General features: G+C 47.3%; 1 long non-coding RNA gene and 1 other non-coding gene across 6 annotated transcripts; both read right to left on the bottom strand.

Moving 5' to 3' along the window:
• Positions 1-806: 806 nt before the first annotated feature.
• LOC109557530 (uncharacterized) lies at positions 807-11,553 on the bottom strand. 5 transcript variants are annotated; one of them, XR_011566275.1, is made up of 6 exons: positions 11,209-11,553; positions 3,793-10,990; positions 3,422-3,470; positions 1,824-1,913; positions 1,296-1,415; positions 807-995 (listed from the first exon to the last, which is right to left on the bottom strand). It is a non-coding gene; the product is annotated as an uncharacterized lncRNA (long non-coding RNA). The 5 variants fall into 5 exon arrangements; XR_011566278.1 differs by having other exon boundaries at positions 1,296-1,418; positions 11,227-11,553; XR_011566277.1 differs by having other exon boundaries at positions 807-1,163; positions 11,227-11,553.
• Positions 2,861-2,992, bottom strand: LOC139182846 (small nucleolar RNA SNORA9). The gene has a single exon (XR_011566415.1). It is a non-coding gene; the product is annotated as a small nucleolar RNA SNORA9 (small nucleolar RNA).
• Positions 11,554-11,585: the final 32 nt, after the last annotated feature.

The following is an 11,585-nucleotide window of genomic DNA, read 5'->3' as shown; positions in this document are numbered from 1 at the left end:
AGTTCCTATTTCTTAGCTCTCCTACACAGCTGTACCCATTTTAGGATTTGCTTTTACTTTCGCCATGTCTCAGAGCACGCTAGTTTTTAGTTGCAGGGAAAGGTCCATCGAAGGGCCCTGGAGCCACCTATATCCGCAAAGGCCACATGACCTAGCCTGAGGGTACCTGTGAGGAGCTGCTACCTCTTTTTCTCGTCTACCGGGGAGCTGTCAGGAGGGTTTCCCCTGGTATGCGGTTCTGAGGTGTGAGAGAGGCTTTCTGCCTCGGCCCCCTCAGGATGTAGCTGCAGTGACTCAGGGTGAAGGAACCTTTTGGTACTTTTCCATTCATGACATCAGTAACAAACTGAATGTAAATATGGCTTACTTAACTTTTTCTGGCTCAATCAGCCTTGGCCTAACCTGCTGACATTCCTTGAAAAGACCACCAATAACAAGCTAAATAGACTTCAATTATAAAACAATTTATCAGATGAAAAAGATCATGAGGATGGAGCAACTCATCATAAAAGTATCAATCCACACGCTGGAGTCTCAATACTTCGGTGTGTAACCGAGTCTGACCCACACTGGTATAGAGGACAAGAGCCAGAGAACCCTGTCAAGCCAGTGGAACCCACTCTGGGATGCAAGGTACAGCTCCTGATGACAGGTCCTAATGCTCTATCAACCACTCTGCAGTCTCAAAAGCAATGAGAATGGGGGACACCTCAGGGGCTCCCTCAAACTTGGCTGAAACTCCTTCAGGAAGGGCAGGGCCCTCCTCTTTGTACCTAACACACAAAAAAGAGAAACAGAGACTGGGCTGAATTACAAATTTTAAACTGTTTTATTAAATATCGCTTCTCATTCAGGAGATGTCAGAGGGGCCTGGGTCCCGATGTATAGCGAAGATCCTTGTTCTGGAAGTAGACAATATGGCATCCAAACCTGGGGTCAGAGGTCAGTCGGATGTGCACATGGCAGCTGGGCCAAGAACCAGAAACTCCTGACTCCTGGAAGGGGAACAAGTGAGGATTTAAACTTCTTCAGAAAACTGTGGTGCAAAGGCCTGAGTTCAAATTCTGCTGCACCTTCACCAGGGGCATCAATGCAGGCAAGCCACCACCTCAGTTCCCACTTCTTCATCTGTTAAAACAAGCTGGAAACAGCATGGAGGCCTGCTGTAAAAATAAAGTGATGTAAGGATATAGCCAGGGATTATTAAATTAAGTGGATGGTTTTGAACCTCTTGGCAGGGAGACCTACAGCAAATGAATAGAAATGATCTGCTAGGACAGACCCGGCATACTCACCACTGCAGATTCCCTGGAATAATCTATCATCCACAGAAGGGTTCGCCTTTCAAGTCTCTTCTAGCTCTCACATCCTGGGATGTCTGCTGCTGAAGCTGGAGCAGGAACACAGTGCAGAGTCTGCTGGGTTGGGGGAAGTGCCTGTCAGGAACTGTGAAGGACCTAATATACCCACAACCAAAGGCAGGTGACAAAGTATGCCTGTCAGTTACATGGATGCTGGTAGGAGTTGCTTATTAACCACAGCAACATGCAGAGCATCAGTGTTCTCCAACTGGCCCCATTTCCCACAGGTGACACAAGGGGAGCCAGAAGGCACCTGCACATGCAGTGGGATGCATCACAGAAAAGGCTCTCTGAGCACAGGAAAGCCAAATCTTTTACACCAGACAGCAGGCACACCTGCTCTCTGCCCTAGAGGCACTACGTCAAACGTCCCAAGGCTGTGTGTTACTTGAATATCTTTGAAAATAAAGTCAAAAGGCAGCTAGCATCTCACTCCGAGGATTGCAGAAACATGAGACTCACCGAGAAGTGCCTCTGACAGCAACTTCAGGAGACGGGCGTGTTCAACGCTTGCACTGAAGGGACGGATCCAAATTTGCTAGAAGCTTTGACCTTCAGGGGAGAAGGTGTGGTGTGATCCCACTGTCCAGGAGCACAGGAGCTGTGCTGCTCCTGCTATGACCACGCTGGTCACTCTTTCCGTCCTGGCATTTCTGTGCCTGGACCCAACAGCCCTCACACCAATGGCATTTCCCTCCAATCCAAACTTCCTACCCATTTCTGGATTTCATTCTCCCCTCCCTGTCTGGCATTCTGGAAAAGAGCAGACTGTAGGATTGGAGAGGTCTGACTTGCCATTTTCTGGTTAGGAAAGTTGGGCACACAATTCTGACCATGACTCCTTCATCTGCATTGACCTAAGGCTATCTTATGGTGGTCCTCAAAGATTTAAATAGGGTCCTCAAAGATTTAAGATTTTGCGCCCAATTAAGTTGGGCGCAAAACAGAGTTCAACTAACATTTGTGCCCTCCTAGCCCATGAGGTCTTCTTCCTTTACAATAAATGCATACTGACCTCATCCTCTGTAAGTTCCATGAGTACCCAGCACTGTTGCAGAACTTAGCCTTTGGGTCTGTCTTGTTTACCAGCTAATAGTAACAGCCTGTATGTCAGTCCCTCAGGGCAGGGCCTATCCCCATTCTTTCTTTCTACTCTATACTCCCTGCTACTAGTCTAACTCCACCTTTACCACTTCCTCTGAGCTTCATTTTCTTCTGCGACAATTTTGTTTGAAAGATATAATAAAATTTTCAAAGAGCCTGCAACACAGCTAACACCTAAAGTCCAAAACAATTTCTGCAAAGATAATCAATGTTCTCTAATCTGCATGGTCCAATATAGTAGTTTCTTGCCAAATGTGGCTACTGAGCACCTAAAATGTAGGTAGTGTGAAGGAAAAACTGAGTTTTAAATGTAACCATATGTGTTGAGTGGTCACCACATCAAACAGTACAGGTCTGTGCGCTGACCAGAATGCCAGATAGGGAAGGGAACAGGCAACTGTCTGAAATTTCTATAACCTTGCTCTGGATGGAGCAGGGCAAGGCCTCAAACCGTTTCAAAATTTTCTTGCAAGCACTGTAGGAATGCACAGGGTCACTGCAGACCCAAGCACGCTGGAGGCTTGCGGCCCACATTCCTTCAAGTCCCTAAAGCTCTGGGCAGACAGCAGTACTTTCACTGAGCACCAGCCTGCACCAGAACCTGCAAGAGATCATGAGGTTCAATTAGGCCTACTTGGGTTTTCCATGGACACAAATAAGACAGACAGTAGTGAAGGACAGACGAGGGACAACAATCTCTTCTGGCTCAGAGAGTGAGGGAAATGGCCCTGGGGCAGGCAACCTTATCAAGAAGCTGACAGAACAGGGTTAACTTTAACTTCATTTCTTACGAGATGAAACCCTCACCATCACATCATTATACAAAATAGCTCTGTCTTCCATATTCTCGGGTTTTTTTTTTTTTTTTACTACTCAGAGAATACTTAGGAACTGCAGACCAAAAACAGGGACCCACTTCTGGGAGCGGGGAGCTGGGCCGGAGTAGCGTCACTTACCAGCGTATCTTACAGGAGCTCTGCTGCGGAGGAGCCGAGGGTCGTCCACCTGGAAGGGGCATACAGTCAGCTAGAGGCAGGTCTCGTATAGCCTCCCTAATTCTCGCCCCTTGGGAGGCCATACCCAAGACCCTATTCCTGCCGGCGCCGCCCGCCAAACCCGCACGTATACTCCAAACAGGACTCTGAGAAGATCGGTTAGAGTCCCCCTGCAACCGCGGGATCAAACCGCCGGGGCCGAGCACCCGGAATGCGCACCGGACCGACGGGGCCAAGAGCGGGACAACTTGGGGATAGCGCGCCAGCTCCCACTGGGTCCAGCGCCCGGCACGTCACACCCTAGCAGGACCTCCAGCCTCCACGATCCTCACCTGTACTCATCAGGTCGCAGGCACCAGCTGGCACCCTCGATGGCAGTGGATGGTAACAACGTCCAGGAGTACCCTCACCACCGCAATCACACATGCCTACAGCCGCGCACATTCTCCTTGCGTCATCACGCCGCCCGCCGGCAACGGTACGTGCATCACGTGGCGGCGCCAGGAGATGACGTCACGAGAGCGCCGGGCGAGGCGGGGTACGCTTTAGCTGCTCATTTCAGCTGTCCTGAGAAGTGGATGGGAGACGCGCCGAGTTACTGCTATCTCGGGGCGGGGACTGAGGGACTGGGGAAGCGGGCTTAGCAAAGGAACCGGAGTACCGGAGCCGGCGGGGAGAGGGGCGCGGGCAGGCTGGTTCAGGCCGAAGGCCGCTCACAACTCAAGATTATGTTTCAAAGGGCCTGGGAACCCTCTTTCTGAAATATTGTCAAGGGACTGAAACTCAGATCTCCTTGTGTCTTGGAAGGTTAAGAGCCCACTTGTCGCCTGACTTCAAATTGCATAAGCTGCCTAGGGTAACGGGTTATGTGCTTTTAGGTATATAGAAGAGTAGGATTTCTGTGTTTGCATTTTTTTTCATTGTGATGCGCATCACATTCTGGTTTAATGCTTATCCGATAATAAAATTGTTTTCTTCTAACTTTGTGGAGAGGTTCTCTGAGTTGAGAGGAAATTTTGTTTTTTTGTGTGTGTATTTTTTTGGCTATACTGCGCAGCTTGTGGGATCCTAGTTCCTCCACCAGGGACTGAATCCTGGCCCACAGCAGGGAAAGCACTTGAGTCCTAACCACTGGACTGCCGGAGAATTCAGCAAGTATTTCTGCCACACAGGCTTAGAAAAGCACATTGGAAGTTACTGAGACTAGCAAGGGCATGGCTTGTTGGAGATACCGTAAGTACTAATGGGATTTTAAGAGTCTTATATGAGAACTACATATTCAAGTCTTCAACATCAGGCTAGGAAAGCAAGAACTTAGTTCTGTAAAGAAAAGGAAGCAATACTGGAAACTCATTTTATGTATGTGTGCATGCTAAGTAGGTTCAGTCATGTCTGGGTTTTTGCAACCCCATGGACTGTAGCCCACGAGGGTCCTCTGTCCATGGGATTCTTCAAGCAAGAGTACTGGAGTGGGTTTTCATGCCCACCTCCAGGGCATCCTCCCAATGCAGGGTTCAAACCCGTGTCTCTTACAGCCCTGCATTGGCAGGAGCGGTTGGGGGGCTATCTTTACCGCTAAAGCCACCTGGGAAGCCCATTTTTATGTCTAGTACGTAGTAAATATATTCAGTTCGACTTGGAGAATTTTGAGCATTCCTTTGCTAGCGTGTGAGATGAGTGCAATTGTGCAGTATTTGAGCATTCTTTGGCATTGCCATTCTTTGGAATTGGAATGAAAACGGACATTTTCCAGTCCTGTGGCCACTGCTGGGTTTTCCAAATTTGCTGGCATATTGAGTGCAGCACTTTGACAGCATCATCTTTTAGGATTTGAAATAGCTCAACTGGAATTCCATCATCTCCACTAGCTTTGTTCATAGTGATGCTTCCTAAGGCCCACTTGACTTCACATTCCAGGATGTCTGACTCTAGGTCAGTGATCACACCATCGTGATTATCTGGGTCATGAGATCTTCTTTGTAGAGTTCTTCTGTGTATTCTTGCCACTTCTTAGTATCTTCTGCTTCTGTTAAGTCCATAACATTTCTGTCCTTTATTGTGGCCATTTTTGCATGAAATGTTCCCTTGGTATCTAATTTTCTTGAAGAGATCTCTAGTCTTTCTTTTCCTCTATTTCTTTGCATTGATCGCTGAGGAAGGCTTTCTTATCTCTCCTTGCTATTCTTTGGAACTCTGCGTTCAAATAGGTATATATTTCCTTTTCTCCTTTGCCTTTAGCTTCTTTTCTCAGCTATTTGTAAGGCATCCTCAGACAACCATTTTGCCTTTTTGCATTACTTTTTCTTGGGGATGGTCTTGATCACTGCCTCCTGTACAATGTCACAAACCTCCGTCCATAGTTCTTCAGGCACTTTGTTTATCAGATCTAATCCCTTGAATCTATTTGTCACATCCACTGTATAATCCTAAGGGATTTGATTTAGGTCATACCTGAATGGTCTAGTGGTTTTCCCCACTTTCTTCAATTTCAGTCTGAATTTGGCAATAAGGAGTTCATGATCTGAGCCACAGTCAGCTCCCAGTCTTGAGCAAATGCTCAAAATTCTCCAAGCCAGGCTTCAACAGTATGTGAACCGTGAACTTCCAGATGTTCAAGCTGGATTTAGAAAAGGTAGAGGAACCAGAGATCAAATTGCCAACATCTGTTGGATCATCAAAAAAGTAAGAGAGTTCCAGAAAGACATCTACGTCTGCTTTATTGACAACACCAAAGCCTTTGACTGTGTGGATCACAACAAACTGGAGAATTCTTAAAGAGATGGGAATTACAGACCACCTTACTTGCCTCCTGAGAAATCTATATGCAGGTCAAGAAGCAACAGTTGGAACTAGACATGGAACAACAGACTGGTTCCAAATAGGAAAAGGAGTACATCAAGGCTATATATTGTCACCCTGCTTATTTAACTTCTATGCAGAGTACATCATGTGAAAAACCAGGCTGGATGAAGCACAAGCTAGAATCAAGATTGCCAGGAGAAATATCAATAACCTCAGATATGCAGATGACACCACCCTTATGGCAGAAAGTGAAGAAGAACTAAAGAGTCTCTTGATGAAAGTGAAAGAGGAGAGTGAAAATGCTGGCTTAAAATTCAACATTCAGAAAACTAAGATCATGGCATCCAGTTCCATCACTTCATGGCAAATAGATGGAGAAACAATGGAAATAGTGACAGACTTATTTTGGGGGGCTCCAGAATCATTGCAGATGGTGACTGCAGCCATGAAATTTAAAGATGCTTGCTGCTTGGAAAAAAAGCTATGACCATCCTAGACATTATACTAAAGAGCAGAGACATTATTTTGCCAACAAGGGTCCATGTAGTAAAAGCTATGGTTTTTCCAGTAGTCATGTATGGATGTGAGAGTTGGACTATAAAGAAAGCTGAGTGCCAAAAAATGGATGCTTTTGAATTGTGGTATTGGAGAAAACTCTTGAGAGTCCCTTGGACTGCAAGGAGATCAAACCATTCCATCCTAAAGGAAAACAGTCCTGAATATTAATTGGAAGGACTGATGCTGAAACTGAAACGCCAATACTTTGGCCACCTGATGCAAAGAACTGACTCATTGGTAAAGACTGTGATTCTGGGAAATATTGAAGGCGGGAGAAGGGGATGGCAGAGGATGAGATGGTTGGATGACATCACCAACTGGATGGACATGAGTTTGAGTAAGCTCTGTGAGTTGGTGATGGACAAGGAAGCCTGGCATGCTGCAGTCCATGAAGTTGCAAAGAGTCGGACACGACTGAGCAACTAAAGTGAATTGATGATGTTCAGTTTATAGTACTCAAATCCCATTATTTTGTTAAATGTCATGTGACAGAGTAGGAACAGTCTGCTAACATGGAAAGTAAGTGTGAAAAATGTGTAAGTGTTAGTTGCTCAGTCATGTCTGATTCTGTGACCCATGGACTGTAGCCTGCTGGGCTCCTCTGTCTGTGGAATTCTCCAGGCAAGAATACTGGAGTTTGTAGCCATTCCCTTCTCCAGGGGATATTCCCAACACAGGTAAGATCCAGGTCTCCTGCACTGCAGGCAGATTCTGAGCCACCAGGGAAGCCCCAACATAGAAATTAACCTAGAGAAGTTAAATGGCTTGCTGAAGATCTCACAGAAGGTTAGGGCTTGATACAGGTTGTTTAAGCTCAGAATTTACTGCTCTCTCCATTCTGTCACTGCCATTAAATAATCAAAGAGAACCAGGAAAGTAAATGGTTATGAAGGGTCAGAGTATGGATGTGAGGGTGTGTGTGTGTGTGTGTGTGTGTGTGTGTGACCAAAAATGGTGGACTTGCCAAGGACTGAAAGAAAATTTTTTTTCTGAAATGATAACCAACAAAAGTCACTAGAAAGGGCAAGATGCTCCAAGTAATAAAAAATGATACCAAAACATTAAAAACCACAAAATCAAAGCTCAACTGCCTTATATGAGGAGGCTGCATGAGGCTGGCACAAACAGAGACAGACCTGTCAGCAGTATTTAACTACAAATATTGAAAAGAACTTTTTCTAAAACCACATCTTCAGACTTTCCCAATGGTCCAGTGGTTAAGAATCTGCTTGCCAATTCAGGAGACACAAGTTCAATCCCTGGTCCTGGAAGATTCCAAATGCAGTGGGGCAACTAAACTTGAGCCGCACAGCTACTGAGCACACACACAAGGGCCCATGAGCCACAACTACTGAAGCCCTTGTGCCCTAGAGCCTGTGTTCCACAACAAGGGAAGCCACCACAGTGAGAAGCCCAATTGCTGCAACTAGGGGTCGCTAAGAGTTGGACACGACTGAGCGACTTCACTTTCACTTTTCACTTTCATGCATTGGAGAAAGAAATGGTAACCCACTCCAGGGTTCTTGCCTGGAGAATCCCAGGGGCAGGAGAGCCTGGTGGGCTGCCATCTATGGGGTCACACAGAGTCGGACACGACTGAAGTGACTTAGCAGCAGCAGAGAGTAGGCCACACTCACGGCAACTAGAGAATGTTGGCACACAGCAACTAAGACCCAGCACATCCAAAAACAAATAAAAATAAAACCACATTTCCAAAGAGTAACTTCTTTATTCTTCCAAATCAATTGGGATGAATGCCTTGAAATAAAGCTAGTGATTTGGCTCTGAAAGGATATATATATATATATATATATATATATATATATATATATATATAAAAGAATATATAGAGAGTAACAACAACCTGGAGACTTCAGTGATGGTCCAGTGGTTGACGCTTCCACTGCAGGAGGCCTGGGTTTGATCCCTGCTCAGGGAACTAAATCCCAGGGGCTGCAACTAAGACCTGGCACAGCCAAACTAACAACCCTGATAAACAATAAGGAATCTGTTTTCCTGAGTTTTGTGAACCATTCTAACGTATTATTTGCGTTCAAGGAGGGTATCCTGGGAACTTCCAATTTATAGCTGCTTAGTCAGAAGTACAAGTAACAATATGAGCTTTTAATTGTCATCTGAAGTGGGATGCAGGTCAGTCTTGTGGAACTGAGCCCTTTACCAGTGAGATCCAATGGTCTCTACAGGTTGCTGTATCAGAATTGATTTAAATATAGGACAGACAGCTGGTGTCAAAAAATTGCTTGGTGTGGAAAAAAAGCCCACACATCTGGTGTCAGAAGTGTAAATATGGTAGTGTGAAAAAAGCAAGGGAGAAATACAGGAATTGAGTGAGTTTTTCCTAACACTAGGTTAAGGGAAGTTTTAGTAGGGTTATTTACAACATTATAGCATGATGAGTATGCAAAGGTACATTAGTGGAAGATCTAAAATATCAGGCCTCTTTTCAGTGAATGGTGGGGGAATAACCACTGAATGCATTGCATTATTTGTGTCTGTTAATGTGGGAAGCTTAATTATTGCAGGAGGGAGATTGAAAAGTCATTTCCCACACTTTGGCTTTATGTACCAAAGGGACTGGAATGCCTAATGCCTAATCCCTAATGCCTTCAGGGAGTACTAGAGACCACTCATTTCTTTGGTATCTTTATCAAATAGGGTTCAATCAGGAGATAGAAACAGTGTAGGAAAACTTAATAAAGAATTATTAAGTATAACAGAAAATTAGGGTAACAAGGGAATCGGTATTAAAGGCGAAGAGAACTCTGAATACAAGAATAGTAGATATAAGGAGCAACTATTATACTGAAGGCTACTGCAGGGAACACAGGCTCTTCCTCCCCCTGGGGCTGAGGTCCAGACTTTGTTGGAGATAGCATAGCTACAGCTCACGGAATGGCAGACAGGTGCTGGCAAAGCTTGCTGAAGTCTACCCTCTACTGCAGGGGCACCCAACCTTTTTGGCATAGCACCAAGGACCAATTTCGTGGAAGGCAATTTTTCCACGGGCATGGTAGCTGGGATGGTTCAGGTGGTACTGTGAGCAATGGGAGCCATGGGGAAGGCATATGAAACTTGGCTTGCTGGCCCAATGCTCGCCTCCTGATGTGTGGTGGCTTTGTTGCTAACAGGCCTCCCAGAGGATTGGGGACCCCTGCTCTAGAGTGCAGGGAAAACTGTTCATGGAGGGGGTCTTGCTGACCACTCCGGATATAAAATTTCTCAAGATGAGTACTGGAGGAATCTGCCGGCTGCTGGGTGTTGCTGGCAGGCCCCCACTGCAGCGTCAAGTGCTTGGGCAAACCCAGAGTTGGACAAACTACCCCTGATGTAGGAAGGTGCGCGCCTCAGAGGCCTCTTTAGGCATGTGCCTGCCAAGAAAACTCACTGAATCTAGGTAACAAAGCCCCTTCCCTCCCACACTGCCTCCAAGCAGTTTCTCCTGGCAAAGCTTCACACTGGGTTACTTGGCAAAGGACTAATGCTCAAAAGGCCCAGGTCCATCCCGCGATGAGAACTGAGAGTGAATGTGAAGCTGAGAGATAATCTACTGACCGCTGCTACAGGAGGCAATACTCTTTAAAAAGATCAGTTGAGGCAAACAGCGGTTTGTTTGCTGTAAGTTTACATGCTACCTGTGCTGCAAGGTTCTTACTGGCAGCGTAGTCGTGGCAAAAAAGTGGGCTTGCTGCTGCTGCTGCTGCTAAGTCGCTTCAGTCGTGTTCGACAGCAGCCCACCAGGCTCCGTCGACCCTGGGATTCTCCCGGCAAGAGTACTGGAGTGAGTTGCCATTTCCTTCTCCAAGGCATGAAAGTGAAAAGTGAAAGTGAAGTCGCTCAGTCGTGTCCGATTCTTAGCGACCCCATGGACCGCAGCCCACCAGGCTCCTCCGCCCATGGGATTTTCCAGGCAAGAGTACTGGAGTGGGCTGCCATCGCCTTCTTCAGGGCCTGCTGCGGCTAACTCCAATTTGCAGTGTACTTTTGGGCAAACCAATCCGTCCGGATCTCATTGTAAGACTGCTGTTACTTCTAGGTGACTGGTTAAAGTTCGAAGTTTTATTCTGTAGGGTCCGGACGTGTTCTGTTGCATTGAAACTTCCCTGACAGGTTTGAATAGGAAGTCTGGAACATAGGAAGTCTTCCCAGTGCCTGCAGGAATGGAAAGTAAAGGGAGAAAAGAAAAGATTGTAGTTCTGCGCCCCTTCCCCAGGCCCGGCTCCTCGAGCAGGCCCGGCCTTTGGCTTCCCGCCTTCACCTTTCCGCAAGCCCCGCCCTTCTATCCCCGCCGCCCTCTCCGCCGGTCCTGTACCTTTCGTCAGCTCCGCCTTCCTCTCCCACAGGACCCCTCCCATAGAACCACGCCCTACCTTCTTCCCGTCCTTTACCTTCCCCACAGGTCCCACCCGTCCCGCCGGCCCCGCCCTCCGTATCCTGTCGGCCCGAGCTCCCTCTCCCTGAGCGCGAGGCAGGCTGGGAAGTTGGCTGCCGTAAAGATGGCGGCAGACTTGAAAAGCTGGAGGCGCTCCTGTAGCTCTGAGGGGCAGGAGGACGGGCTGAAGGCGGGGCAGGCGCGCTCTGGCCCTCCCCGACGGGCGTGGGTGGTGGTGCGTAAGGGCGCGACAGACGCGCTCCCGCGGTCCTGAAGGGGCGAGGAGGGCAGGCTCGTTCTCAGCGGCTCTGAAGGGTTGGAGGCGGGGCGTGTGGGCCGAAGGGGCGTGCGCACACGGGGCGGGGCGTATTCGCG

The sequence above is a fragment of the Bos indicus genome, chromosome 4 (genome assembly GCF_029378745.1).
Source record: "Bos indicus isolate NIAB-ARS_2022 breed Sahiwal x Tharparkar chromosome 4, NIAB-ARS_B.indTharparkar_mat_pri_1.0, whole genome shotgun sequence".
NCBI lineage: Eukaryota > Metazoa > Chordata > Mammalia > Artiodactyla > Bovidae > Bos > Bos indicus.
This window is presented reverse-complemented; position numbering and strand designations above follow the sequence as displayed.